We start from the raw sequence: 14,095 nt of genomic DNA on the forward strand, positions 1-14,095 counted from the left end.
GCTCACGCCGCGCGGAGACAGTTGCGAACACCCACGCCGACTGGGCAGCAGCGGCGCGGCGGCTTCGCGCCGCCCTCTCCGCCCCTATTTAAGGGGGCCGCACAAGCCCCGCCCCCGCGCGCGCCGCTCTGCGCGCGCCAACGCGCCTGCGTGCGGGACAGCGGCGGCGGGGGAGGGGAGGGGAGGGGAGGGGAGGGGAGGGGACAGGACGGGAGGGGGGCGGGGCCGCGGGCGCCGGCGGCTCGGGTTTGGCGCGGCTGCAGGTCTCCGGCTCCCGCCGAGCGCGGCCTGACTCTGCCCCGCTAAAATGCCAGTGAGTGGAAACAGGCAAAAACCCCTCCCTCCCTGGTTGTAAATCCCGTGACTTTCCCCATGAGGACCTGAAATAGCATCTCCACGACAGGGGATCTGACTACACGGTACAGCCTCAGCAAAGTTGCGCCCTGGTCAGGAAATGCCAGGAAGCATGGCAGCGATTGCAGAGGCCCCGCAGTGACTGTGTAGACACGTCCAGAATTCTTCCGTGCAGTACGGGGAGAGAGGAGAGTGAAGGCCTAGAAAGGTGAAGACGATGGTTAAGAGGTTTTATTTGTTTGCTTTCCAGAGGAAAGGGAGAAGAGAAAATTTCCTTTTTTTAAAAATTTGAAATCTTTGCTTGCCGGGTGGCGGGTGGTCACTTGTATTCTTTCAAGAGTCAGCCAAGCTTAAACATTTCTTTGAAGCTGTGGATAATGTCTCCCACTTTCTCCCACTCTCTAGAATGCATTTATTAATCTGGCAATGGCTGCTATTTACTAAGTGTTTTTCTTGTGTATTCATGCTAAGTAACAGGCCCAGCTAGGTGCTGGGGCCACACCACTAATGTAATGGAGTTTCTGCTGTCTGGGAGCTTACAGTCTCCTGGGGACTTGGGACAAACAAGCTTTACATTTCAGAGTGTCATACAAGGGCTGAGATAGGAGCCAGGAGGCCTCGTTTTATGGAAGCTCACCGTCTGCATCCTGCCCCCTCCACAGAGGCCCCAGCGGCTTAGATCCCGGCACAGCTGGCTATGCCTGTTTCATTCCTGGAGGGCCTACTGTGTGCCAGGCCCTGGCATCCAAAGCCAGTCCCCGCCCTTCCAGGATCTTAGGCACCTGAGAGCAGACAGCCAAGTATTAAACAACCGCGTAAGTATACGGAAAACTACAAAGGACAAAAGGTCTAAGGTGGTAGTGGGTTTCAGAGGGAGATTTGACCCAATCTGCGAGTCAGAAGAGGCTTTCTGAGGCAGCAGGGCGGGGCTGAGGGCTGGAGGAGGAGGAGGAGCTAAGGAGAACCCAGAGCTCAGTGAACTTTCAAGGCTGAGACAACTGGGACTTATGCAAAGTCCAGTGGGGGGAGGGAACCAGAAGAGTTCCAAGAAATGAAAGAAAAAGGTCAGTGTGGCTTCAGACGGGCTGGGGAGCCGGGTTCCCGCTCCAGCAGGGAGGGCTATGAGGCCTGAGCTCTCAGAACCTGGGGGTCCTGGGAGGGCTCAGAGCAGGCTTCATACTTGTCTTCCTGTTGTAGGCTCTGACCTCCTTGAGGTTCAGGACTGCTGCATCTAACTCGTCTTCTCACCTTCAGAGCCTAGCAAGGCAAGTTTGTACACTGAGTTAGTGTTAGTAAGCGGTTTAAGAAATGGGGCTTTACCATAGCACAAGGGGAAATCTTATCAAGTCTGTGCAGAGAGATTTTTCTAAGCCTTAGCTTTCTCATAGAAGCCACTTGAAGTTTATTTCCAGATTCACAAACAGGGACAGAACACATCTAGCCAGGACTCTAGTACGGCTAAGATGCCAATATTGTTTTTAGATAATTGGTTCAAATTGATAAAGTGAGTAATCTCACTGTAGTCTTTTTAAATGACAAAGAAGATTAAGCTTCCCTCTGCTTAAAACTCTTCAAAGGTCTGGCTTCTAGTTGGTGTTCAAGAATTACTAGTTGACTGAATGTTGGTTCACTCAAGTCTTTAGTAGTTATGTGAGGTGAGGCATGGATCAGAATTATCTGAGGAAGAAAGAGGAAGATGCCTGGAACCAACTCACCAAAGGGAGAAAAAGCAGCAGCACAAAACCAGTGAGCATGAGTGTGGGGCACTTGCTTCAGGTTCCAGACCCTTGCATTTGGTTGATTCATCTTGAGTTCAGTTCTCACAGGTACCAATTACTATATGTAGCCTTTCTCTCCTATCAATAGCTATAAATCCATCGTGTACCAGACTTAACTGAGAGACCACAGTGGGTCTGAAAGTACATTAAAACTGTAAAGCATTTAAAGAAATGTAGGATGTTATTACCAAGGAAATTTTCATTGGTGATCTCTCCTCTTCTTCCTTTTCTAAAGGAGTAAAAGAGTAATGGAGAGGACCAGGTGCTTTGAATTTTCACACTGGGAGGGAGGGATCTTAATTTAAAAGGAATTCTGCAACCAATGATTTAAACTGGAGAATGTTTTGACACTATGAATAACCACCCCCAATTTTTTTGTCAATTAATTTATTTAGATTTTTGCAATTATTTCAGGGGGACAGAAAAGGAAACTTGTCTAAAATGAGAGAAGAGAGAAAGACCAAATTACAAACGCCAGGTCTTCATTTTCCGGTGTCAGTTCCTCAGTATTAGGGTGCACACCCCAGCCCAGAGCTCTCTGCTTAGTGTTGTCTAACCCATATTATACATCTGAAATGGACTGAGGCACTGTTCAAAGCTTAGATGACATCCAGCCAGATCGCAGTGGAGATAGACACAAGCTTGTTTTTGCTCTGCAGGGCCAGCAAGGACTGGGCTGCACGGGCCGGCCAGCTCCCTTAGGGGATCAGAGTCCAATTTCAGGTTAATCTCTGTTTAGTTCACATACCCCAGTATTGTCTTACCTAGAACTTATTATACACAGAGCAATTTCTTGTACAATTTTCAAAAGTTTAACTGTCAGAGAGGGAAACATTTTAGCATTGCCTGTGTAAGGTACTTCTTTTCCCTGGGTCCTTTTAACAATGTAGCAGAGGATCCAGGAGGTGCTGTCATAGGGGTGAAGCCAGGGAGCTTGTTTCCTTCTCTTGTAACTGACTCACAATTTACCATAAAGTAAGTTCCTTCTCTCCTGGTGAAACTTATCTGGGACCAATGACCCCTTCCTATGTCTTTCTAACGATAAGAACAGCCCGTGGAGTGTTAGCCAGTGCTGGATGCTTTTCATGATCTTGTTTGAATGACCCCACCAGCAGCCCTAGGAGGCAACTACTCTTTACTGTCCCCATTCTATAGACAAAGAAACAGGGGACAGCATTCTCTCTTTGCAGCCCACATTCTTAACTCCTGCCCTGTGTTACTTCTTGTGTCCTGCTTCTTCTATTACATGGTAATTATTATTTCATATGTGTTGTACTGTAACACTGAGATTTCTTTCAGTTTTAAAGTGAAAAAGGAGCTTTAAGGTGAAATCCAGAAGAGACGCTCTTATGGTGAGAAATAGAAGTGGAAGTCTTGATTCATTTCATATTACCTACAGTGATTTTTTTTTTCTTTTACCAAAGGCATAGAGGTAAGCAAAGTTTGAAAATGAAAAAGCCTTAAATTAAATTAAATCCTTAGTGTTAAAACTACTAAAAAGGATTAATCCATCCAACTAGCATTTGCAAAACTTTCAAAGCAGACCGGCTGTTGATAAACTTCTCCTTCATTGAAATAAAGAAATAATTTTCAGATATACAACTCATTTTCTATTTCCTCAATTCCCATTTACTGCAGAGCACTTTGTTTCATGAGCATCGTGTTTATATGCAGTTCTCTGTGGCTGATAAAAATGTTTACCAGGAAGCACGGTCCCTCCTTTTCCTCTTTATCATTCAGGGAAAGGTATACACCAAGTGGTTATCTCCTTGGCAAGGGCAATGACTTGACACTTTTACCGACTTCTTCAGGACAGCATTTTGAACTCCCGCTTTATTTGGAGATAGTTCTTTTTGCTACATAACAATTCTGCATTTTTGTTTGAGAATAAAGCTAAAAAAGGAATATTTACCCATAAGAGACACGTGAATCAATTGCAATGTATGCACTTTGTTTTGATTTAGATTCAAACAAACACACTAAAAAAGGGGGGGGGGACATTTATAGGACAGTTAGGGAATGTGAAGAACACTGAATATTTTATCATATCAAGCAACTATTGTTACTTTTGGGGCCTGCGATGATGTTTAAAAAGGAATTCCTTGCCTCTCGGAGATATATAATAAAACATTCAGAGCTGGAGTGATGTGTCTGAGATTTCCTTCAAAATAATCTAGGTTTTCGGAGCAGGGAAGATGGGTGGGAGTGTGGAGGAAGCTAGATAGGTCATGAATTTATTGTTGTTGAAGTTGTAAGCCGTTAGGAAATCTAGAGAGAGGAAGGAGAGGAAAAGGAGGAGAAGAGAAATGTTCCCTATGTCCAGGCGCATGGAAATACATAGCCACGCTGTTAGAATATAAGTTGTACACACTTGTAATATAAGTATTAGAATCTAAAATGGTTGGAATAACCAAAAATACAGTTTGAAAATTAGACACTGTTTTTAGGAAATATAAAAACATGACCTATAAAAATTACTCAGCTAGCATACAGTTTTAACTGATATTCTATGAATTGAAAATTTCATCACAGTCATTTCTATGTGAAAATTTAATGGTAATTGATTTGGTTATCAGCATTCACGCTTGCCTGGTGAGGCAAAGTTTCATTTTTCTAACTAGGCTACAAGCCCCAGGAGGGCAGAGCCTGGGTGACCCAGGGACACTGTTGTGCCAATTTATAGGCTGTGAGACCGTCCGCAGATACTTGTTGGTCATTTCTTCTCATGACGTGATAACTATATCAAGTATTATATTCCTCTAAAGCAAATACGAACACAATTTTTTTTTTTTTTACTATTTATGCTAAGTTTTAAATTTCTCCTTGATTTTGGCTTATTGTTTTGTTTTTGGTTTGGGGACTTCAGGTGCCAAGGATTGAGTTGATCATATTTTTTGGTGTAAATGTATATATTTTTGGGGGCTGGCCCCATGGCCGAGTGGTTAAGTTCGCGCGCTCCGCTGCAAGCGGCCCAGTGTTTCGTTGGTTCGAATCCTGGGCGCGGACATGGCACTGCTCGTCAGACCACGCTGAGGCAGCGTCCCACATGCCACAACTAGAAGGACCCACAATGAAGAATATACAACTATGTACTGGGGGGCTTTGGGGAGAAAAAGGAAAAAATAAAAAAAAAATCTTAAAAAAAAAAGTATATATTTTTTGTCCTTATACATTATTGCATACTGTGTGTTGTTTTATGTGGATATATTTTTAACTTAGGCAAATGATTATATATCTTAGTTGCGTCATCCAATGACTAAAATGAGTTTGAGTATTTCCTGTAGATTTTGTTTCCTAGCTAATTAAGTTGACTTTCCCCCTCCTGAGTGAAGGATTTCCAAATAGAAGACAAAAGGCGATACATATCCAAAGAACAAGGGAGTGTTACTTGACTGTTCCTAAATCCTTAAGTTCCCATTGAAATATGACAAGAATCCCGCCTCACTTGCAACAGCAGTGTGATGTTACTCAAAGCACCACTTGTTCAGAGCTAGAAAAGGGACTTCCATCAGTCTTTGACTTTTTTAGATGTGGTTTAGGAGGATTTTTGCTTTCATGTTCAGAAGTGAAATGGCCCCCTATACAAAGGTCAAAGAGGTGGGAGCTCGCTGCTGACGTCTAGGCAGCATTAGAAGCAACCAATTAGACAGGCCAGCCTTGTGGCCTAGTGGTTACGTTTGCGTGCTCTGCCTTGGCAGCCTGGGGTTCACCAGTTCAGATCCTGGGCGTGGATCTACATATCACTCATCAAGTCATGCTGCCGCAGCATCCCACATAGTAGAACTAGAAGGACTCACATCTAGGATGTATAACTATGCACTAGGGCTTTGGGGAGAAAAAAAGAGGAAGATTGGCAACAGACATTATCTCAGGGCCAATCTTCCTCACCAAAATAAAAGAGAAGCATACCTTAAAAAAAAAAGAAGCAACCAAGTAGAAGTACCGAGTAGAAGTACACAAAGCAACATGGATTAAAAAGATAAAAGCATGGGGCTGGCCCAGTGGTGCAGCGGTTAAGTTCGCATGTTCTGCTTCTGTGGCCTGGGGTTCGCCGGTTCGGATCCTGGGTGCGGACATGGCACCACTTGGCAAGCCATGCTGTGGCAGGCGTCCCACATACAAAGTAGAGGAAGATGGGCACAGATGTTAGCTCAGGGCCAGTCTTCCTCAGCAAAAAGAGGAAGATTGGCAGCAGATGTTAGCTCAGGGCTAATCTTCCTCAAAAAATAAATAAATAAATAAATAAAAAATAAAAGCAACATGGATAGATCTTAAAGACAGATCTGCTTTTGAGAAGCCTAAGAAGAAGACTAAGATATGTAATTATGATTTGCATAAATTAAAAATACATCCACATAAAACAATGCGTAGTTTACAATAATACATTAGAACAGAAAAATATATACATTTACTCAGAAGAATGGCTCTATTGGGAGAGAGGGCATTTGGAATGGACTATGAGGACAAAAGGACATGAATAAATGGGGGCTCTTGAGGACCATTGATGAAAATGTACCTGGCTTAGTCTGTTTGGGCTGCTATAACAGAATGCCATAAACTAGGTGGCTTATAAACAACAGACATTTATTTCTCACAGTTCTAGAGGTTGGAAAGTCCAAGATCAAAGGTGCCTGCAGATTCGGTGTCTGGTGAGAACTTGCTTGCTGGTTCATAGACACTTCCTGGTTCCCTGTGTCCTCACGTGGTGAAAGGGGCCCTGGAGCTCCCTCTAGTCTCTTAAATGGACACTAACCTCATTCAAGAGGGCCCTGCCCTCATGACCTAATCAGCTCCTGAAGGCCCACCTCCTAATACCATCACACTGGGGGTTGGGATTCCAACATATGAATTTGAGGGGGACACAAATCTTCCGTCTATAGCAGGTAGCTATAGAAAGGACTCCAGAATTTCTCTTTAGGTGGGACTTAGGGCTGGTGATCTGGTTAGAAGAGGGGACTTCTCAGAAGCGCAGTTTTTATAGCAGTTTACATAATAGTGAGAAAATATCAACTGTGCATCTAAAGGAAAGCAGTGTGGCTGCTTTAGTGAGCGTTACTGGCAGCTTATGCTCCCTCCTTACTGCCTCTAGCTAAATCACCTTTGGCAGGGTCTTAGGCCGAGGATGGACATGGCAGGAAGGGTCAGGTGGATTTCACCAATCAGATGGACAGCTGAGTCCTTCAACTTGTGAACTGGAAGGAATCTTGGAGATCATAGTCAAATCCGTTATTTTACAAACATAGCTCCTCTCTCTGGCTCTTGTCCCTCTTTGGCTGACTCTTGGTTTAGGATTCAATTTAGAGGCCTTTCCTCTAGGAGGCTTTACCTCCCTCTTCCTGCAAAGCCTGGGTCAGGGTCCCCTGTTTAGGTGCCCTGTACTTCCTCCATGGTCACACATCACTTGGTATTGCAAATACTCTTTCCATTTTCTTTTTTTGTCTCTTGTTCCCAAGAGACTCCAAATACTTGAGGCCTCTGCTGTTTCCAGGGCCAAATGTAGGGCCAGCACAGTCATTGTCAAAGAATGTCAGTAGAATAAAGAAATGCACTTGCAAAGATCTGAGGCAGAACCATTTAAGTCTAAGAAGAATTTGCTAGAATACAATGGACTAAGTGGCTCACAAGGACCAATAGTGATGACTGGACTAACAAAGCAGAAAATATCCAGGGGAATAATAACAACAACACTAGATAAACAATAGCAGTGATGGCTAGCATCTATTCAGTGCTTCTTAGGTGACAGTCTGTGTACTGCATCCTTTATAGGTACTCATTTTTCCTCCATCATCATTCCCATTTTAAAGATGAGAATATCAAGGCACATTAAGGCACAGATGAGTTAAGTAACTTGTCCAATTCTCAAAATTAGAAGGTGGCAGTGGAGCCAAGAGTTGAATTCAGGCAGTTGGATTCCAGAACTATAATTATCACAGTGGCAAATATTGATGGCAGAGCTAACGACCAGAAGACAATAGCAGTCTCCGGTGGATGCCTTGCCTTCAGCTAGAGTATGTGCTGTGTATAGATGACAAGACTGGCAGGTAACTTTGCAGTCAGAGCTCAAAAGTGTGTAGGCCTGGGGCAAGTCCCAGGCAACATGGAAGTTTCTTATACCCCTGCAGATTGAACTAAGTCTTTGAATGTACAACAGGTTCCCATAAACTTGAAGGAGAAATTGAAGGACAGATGTTTTGGAAATCTAATGAATACGTGTTTTGGAAGACTGGAAATTTGTACACTAAAATATTGACAATTGGATATCTTTAGTGCTGGGCTTGTGTGTGATTTAAAAATTCTTATTTATGCTTTTCTTCACTTTTCAACATTTCTACAATGTACGTATATTACTTTGGCAATTTTTTGGAAGGAAAATCTTGGAAGTGATAAAGACAAGCACTAGCTTTTCTCAAAGTCCACCAAGAGTTAGTTGCATCTGTTTGAGTGACGAAAACAGAGGGAGTCTTTCAACTTTTCTGGCTATTTAGATATTTATTTGATCAGGATTGAAAAAGAACCATACAAGGTCATTAATTTGGTTCTGGAAAGCTGAGTATATGTCTTTCTTTCTTCTATCTAAAAGGTGAGAGCCAGCCCTGATGGCCTAGTGGTTCAAGTTCAGGGCTCTCACTGATTTGGCCACCTGGGTTCATTTCCCAGTTGCAGAACCACACCACCCGTCTGTCAGTTGCCATGCTGTGGTGGTGGCTCACATAGAAGAACTAGAAGGACTTACAACTAGGATATACAGCCATGCACTGAGGCTTTGGGAGGGAAAAAAAAAAGAGGAAGATTGGCAACAGATGTTAGCTCAGGACAAATCTTTCCCTGAAAAAAAAAATTGAAAGGAAATTATTCACTGATAGGTATAAAAATCGATTCTATATTATACAGATATGCACTGTTTTTGTAGGTTTTTTTTTTTTTACACCCTATAGGTTACTACCAGCAGAAGCCCCTCAAAAGGGTCATCTAAAGAATCATGAACCTCTTGGGGCCGGCCCGGTGGCTCAGCAGTTAAGTGTGCACATTCCACTTCAGTGGCCCGGGGTACGCCAGTTCGGATCCTGGGTGTGGACATGGCACTGCTTGGCAAGCCATGCTGTGGTAGGCGTCCCACATATAAAGTAGAGGAAGATGGGCACGGATGTTAGCTCAGGGCCAGTCTTCCTCAGCAAAAAGAGGAGGATTGGCAGGAGTTAGCTCACAGCTAATCTTCCTCAAAAATAAATTTAAAAAAAGAATCAAGCACCTCTTGAAATTATATGCAAATCCTTATGTGTTTGTGTACATATATAAATATTTTGGAAGGGATGAGTCTGTAGCTTTCATACATTTTGAAGGAACTCCTCAAAAGGGTTAAGAACCACTAGCTGAAATGGACCCATGTGTAAATCTCAGACAAGGGCAATAGGAGTCTGGATCTCTGGATAGGAAGTTAGAGTCAAAGTTGGAATCAGATAACACTGTCAACAATCCAGGTGCAGCGTTCAAGAATCAGATAGTGTGGTCATGAGCTGGTCATAAGCTTGTAAATCAGATCCAGATATAGGGATAGAAACATGTCTGGAACTGGGAAAGAGGAACAGAAAGAATACAACAAAGACAGTTAGTTGCTTGAAAAGGAATTGATTTGAGATTCGGGAAAGACAATAAGTGTTCCAGTGACAATTGTGTGTTCCAGTGTGAGTTAATGTGTCTGAGCTCCCACATAACTATATGATGACTCCAACTCTCCTTTCTAAGGGATCTCTCCAAACCCTTAGAAACAATCTACAAGGGCAACCAGCCCGGTGGCGCAGCGGTTAAGTGTGCACGTTCTGCTTCAGTGGCCCGGAGTTCACTGGTTTGGATCCCAGAGGCAGACATGGCATCGCTCGGCACGTCATGCTGTGGCAGGCGTCCCACATATAAAGTGAAGGAAGATGGGCACGGATGTTAGATCAGGGCCAGTCTTCCTCAGCAAAAAGAGGAGGACTGGCAGTAGTTAGCTCAGGGCTAATCTTCCTCAAAAAAACAAAAAACAAACCAATCTACAATGATGAGCCTGCTTTCTATTACTTACTCCCTCCTATTCACCACATTTATAAAATTATGTCTGAGGCTCTAAAATTTTCAGGGAGCAAGCACAAAAATATGATTATTTCTCACAATAATAATAATACTTGCAACTGTATCATACAAATGCAGATTATTGTAGGGTCAAGATGTTCTGTGAAATAAAAACATTAACCTTCAATTTTATAGTTCAGAGAATGAGAATAATTTATTTCAAAGATTGGATGGTTTGTAGGATGGGTGCTCATGGAAGATTGGATGTATTTCTTTAAATTCAATACAAACATTGTGGCAGGCACTGTGGAGGACACAGAAATAGAAGACAGGGTTCTTTTCTTTTTTTTAAACGATTTTGTTTTCCCTTTTCTCCCAAAGCCCCCCAGTACAAAGTTGTGTATTTTTACTTGTGGGTCCTTCTAGTTGTGGCATGTGGGACACCGCCTCAGCATAGCTTGATGAGCGGTGCCATGTCCACGCCCAGGGCTGCCAAAGGGGAGCACGCAAACTTAACCACTCAGCCATGGGGCCGGCCCCAAAGACAAGGGTTCTTTATCTCAAGATGCTTGCAGTCTTTTCAGGAAACATGAAACAATACAAGGCAGAACAGCAGTGTGGAGTAAAGTGTTAAACTCAGGGTGATTGAGTGCCAGATTGTAGCCACCTTCGGAGGCAAGCTGAGGACTCTTGGAAGCTGTTCTTCAATAACAACACACATGTGCGTGCATACATGTACACACAAACCCTCCCATCCCTAATGAAAGGAACTTTCAACATCACTGTTCCTTTCCTTTTTAAAACTAAAATCAATAATGCATTAATGTATGATATATAGAAGACGTCCTATTTCAGTTGTATGTTCTTCCAAGAGTCTTCTCCATTCCAGCTTCATAGGAAAGTTACATTATTATTATTTTTTTTTTGAGGAAGATTCGCCCTGAGCTAACATCTGCCAATCCTCCTCTCTTTGCTGAGGAAGACTGGCCCTGAGCTAACATCCGTGCCCATCTTCCTCTACTTTATATGTGGGATGCCTACCACAGCATGGCATGCCAAGCAGTGCCATGTCCGCACCCGGGATCCGAACCGGCAAATCCCGGGCCGCGGAGAAGCGGAACATCCTCATTTAACCACTGCACCACTGGGCCGGCCCGGAAAGTTACATTATTAAAAAAGGCAAACATCCATACATGGAAGCATTTTTCTGTCGAATTTTTCAGGCTGAGCCTCTATATATCTAGACATGTAAAAAAAAGTACTGTTCTACCTTATTTGGCAGAGTTTGGTAGTTTAAGATAAATATTCATTTATTTAATTTAAACCTCACATAGTGTAGACGTTTCTGCATTTGAGACACACTCACATTTCCTAGTTTTGTTTGCCATTTAAATCTCACCCATAGTTTTTCAAATATGCCACTGTATCTTTAGATGTATCTTTACCCATTTTAACTATTTGGAAGAATGAATGCTAAAATTATCTTTGGTTCTTACTTCTATGTGGGTTAAATAGATAGGAAATTTTTAAAATGCGTATTTGAAGAAACTGGGAGATGCTTTAAGACAGTCTATATATGCTTGAGGAAAGTATCCAGGCTTATATGTGAGGTTTGAAACAAGCACAAAACTGTTCTGAGATATCTGATCACAGAATCATAAGCCATAGAGTCTCTCACAATGCCATCTAACAAAGCCACTGTGACAGTCTCCTCTGGGAGGAGAAGACCCACTGGGCCAAAAGACAAGACATTTGGGCTCTAGTGGCAGCACCTTAACTCTCTTCATCTGTTTTCTTGTCTCTGCAATGGAGGTGGTAACACCTGCCCTGCCCAGCCCTCAGGGCTTTGTGAAGACGAACTGTGTTAATAAATAATTGGAAACACTTTGGGCAAAGCATGTAGAACAAACACAAATTTTTAAGATAGGTTTCTAAGAAAAGAACTGATTTAAGTGAGAATCAAATGAAAGGATAATGATACATAGCATTTTGTTTTCCCCAGATTGCCCAACAGTCCAGGGAAATTGGGTTTTAGGAAGACTCTAAATTCTATATCACTTTAAAAGCGTTCCCACAGTGGTGATTTCAGCCATCTGGATTCTGTGAAAGAACATCTGGCCACCTACTCTGTGGCTCATAAAGTCTGAAGAGCTTGGGAAAAGGTGAATGGGCTGGCCCCATGGCCTGGTGGTTAAGTTTGGTGTGCTCTGCTTTGGTGGCCCGAGATTGCCAGTTTGGATCCCAAACAGGGCCTACACCCCTCATCGGCCGTGCTGTGGCAGTGATCCACATACAAAATAAAGGCAGATTGGCATGGATGTTAGCTCAGGGCAAATCTTCCTCAGCAAGAAAAAAAAAAAATGATTTAGTAAAAAGACACAGGGTAGGTAGGAAATTAGTGTTAACAAATGGTTGTTAAAGTTCTTTGTTACTTGGGGCCAGCCCAGTGGTGCAGTGGTTAAGTGTGCACATTCTCCTTCAGTGGCCCAGGGTTTGCCGGTTTGGATCCTGGGTGCAGACGTGGCACCACTTGGCAAGCCATGCTGTGGTAGGCATCCCACATATAAAGTAGAGGAAGATGGGTACGGATGTTAACTCAGGGCCAGTCTTCCTCAGCAAAAAGAGGAGGATTGGCAGCAGATGTTAGCTCAGGGCTAATCTTCCTCAGCAAAAAAAAAAAAAAAAAAAAGTGTTACTCTGAAATGTAAGGACTTGTGGCAAGCTTTCAGACAGAGTCTAGTCATCAGCAAAAGCTGTGATGGGTAGAAAACTCTGCTGTTATCACATTAAGAACTTGTGTTTTCTATTTCCAACCTCATGTCTTTATACCACCTCTCATATATTTGTGGTCCTTATTCAACACTCTTCTTTTCCCCCAAAGACTTCCTACAACTGGCCCCACCTCCGACTCAACAGAGGCTTAAAAAAATGCATTATTCTTAAGGAAATTTCAGAGTATTTCCTGCTTTTGTCCATAATTCAGTGATATTGTATCTGTTTTTCTTGGCTAAAGGAAACCAAAAACTAAAATGCGTCCTAAACTTTTCCCCTACTGCTGCCTACACCTTCTTTGGAGAGTTCTCATTTACTCATTGCTGGTACTGAGAGCTTTGAAAAGGTTTAAATCCATATTATTATACTAAAATATGTTTGATAAAAACCAAATTCCTAGTATAGAGAAATGGTTATAGAAATTATAATATATCCACTTTAAAGAGTACTATGTAGCAATAAAAAACAATGCTGAAGTAGTTTCTAAAAAGAAAGCAAGAGCTTGTTGCAAAGTTCCTTTTTTAAGTGTAGAAAGTAAATACAATACAGTCACAATTATATAAAGACCCTTGAGTATAGGTGGGGGGTTTTTCTTGATACTTTCCTGTATTACTCCAATTTTTTTATTATGAGCATGTTCATTTTTATATTAGAATAGAGTCTCTTTTTGTGTGTGTGTGTGTTTTTTTTTGCCAAATATTAAGGAAGTTGCTTTCACATTGGTTAATAAGAAGAAAAGCTCTTATAATCCCAACAATGATTTAAAAATATAATATTCTTGGAGGAACTGCTGTAATACGAATGAATTCACTCCAGATCACTCACTTTTGAGTCCAACCTAGAGCTCAGGCTGTTAGCGTGCCAAGTAGGAAGTGGGGAAGTTACTGCAGCTTTGTGGTTAGCTTCATTTAACCTCGGCCACTACAAGCATGGACACCTTGAAAGTCCCCGTTACTGCCCTCCGCTTCATCTTTTGCTAGCTCTTCCCTTTCCAACTTCCCATTTTATTTCCATACCTCCTGGATGGCTTCAATCAATGGACAGGAAGGGAGGAAAAAATGGGGCAGGTCAAACTTAAATGTATAGGAAAGATTCTTTTTTCCTTACTTCTATCTCTGCAGGCAGGAGAGGGCCCTTTGGAC

The 14,095-nt window shown here is 42.6% G+C and overlaps 1 long non-coding RNA gene across 1 annotated transcript in view; it reads left to right on the plus strand.

Moving 5' to 3' along the window:
* Nucleotides 1-308: 308 nt before the first annotated feature.
* LOC124230226 (uncharacterized) overlaps nucleotides 309-14,095 on the plus strand; it is a 92,293-nt gene continuing 78,506 nt past the window's right edge. Inside the window, exons 1-2 of the long non-coding RNA XR_006886113.1 lie at nucleotides 309-562; nucleotides 1,017-1,169. This is a non-coding gene — a long non-coding RNA (uncharacterized LOC124230226). The remainder of the gene's footprint in view (nucleotides 563-1,016; nucleotides 1,170-14,095) is intronic.

Source organism: Equus quagga, chromosome 19, assembly GCF_021613505.1.
Source record: "Equus quagga isolate Etosha38 chromosome 19, UCLA_HA_Equagga_1.0, whole genome shotgun sequence".
NCBI lineage: Eukaryota > Metazoa > Chordata > Mammalia > Perissodactyla > Equidae > Equus > Equus quagga.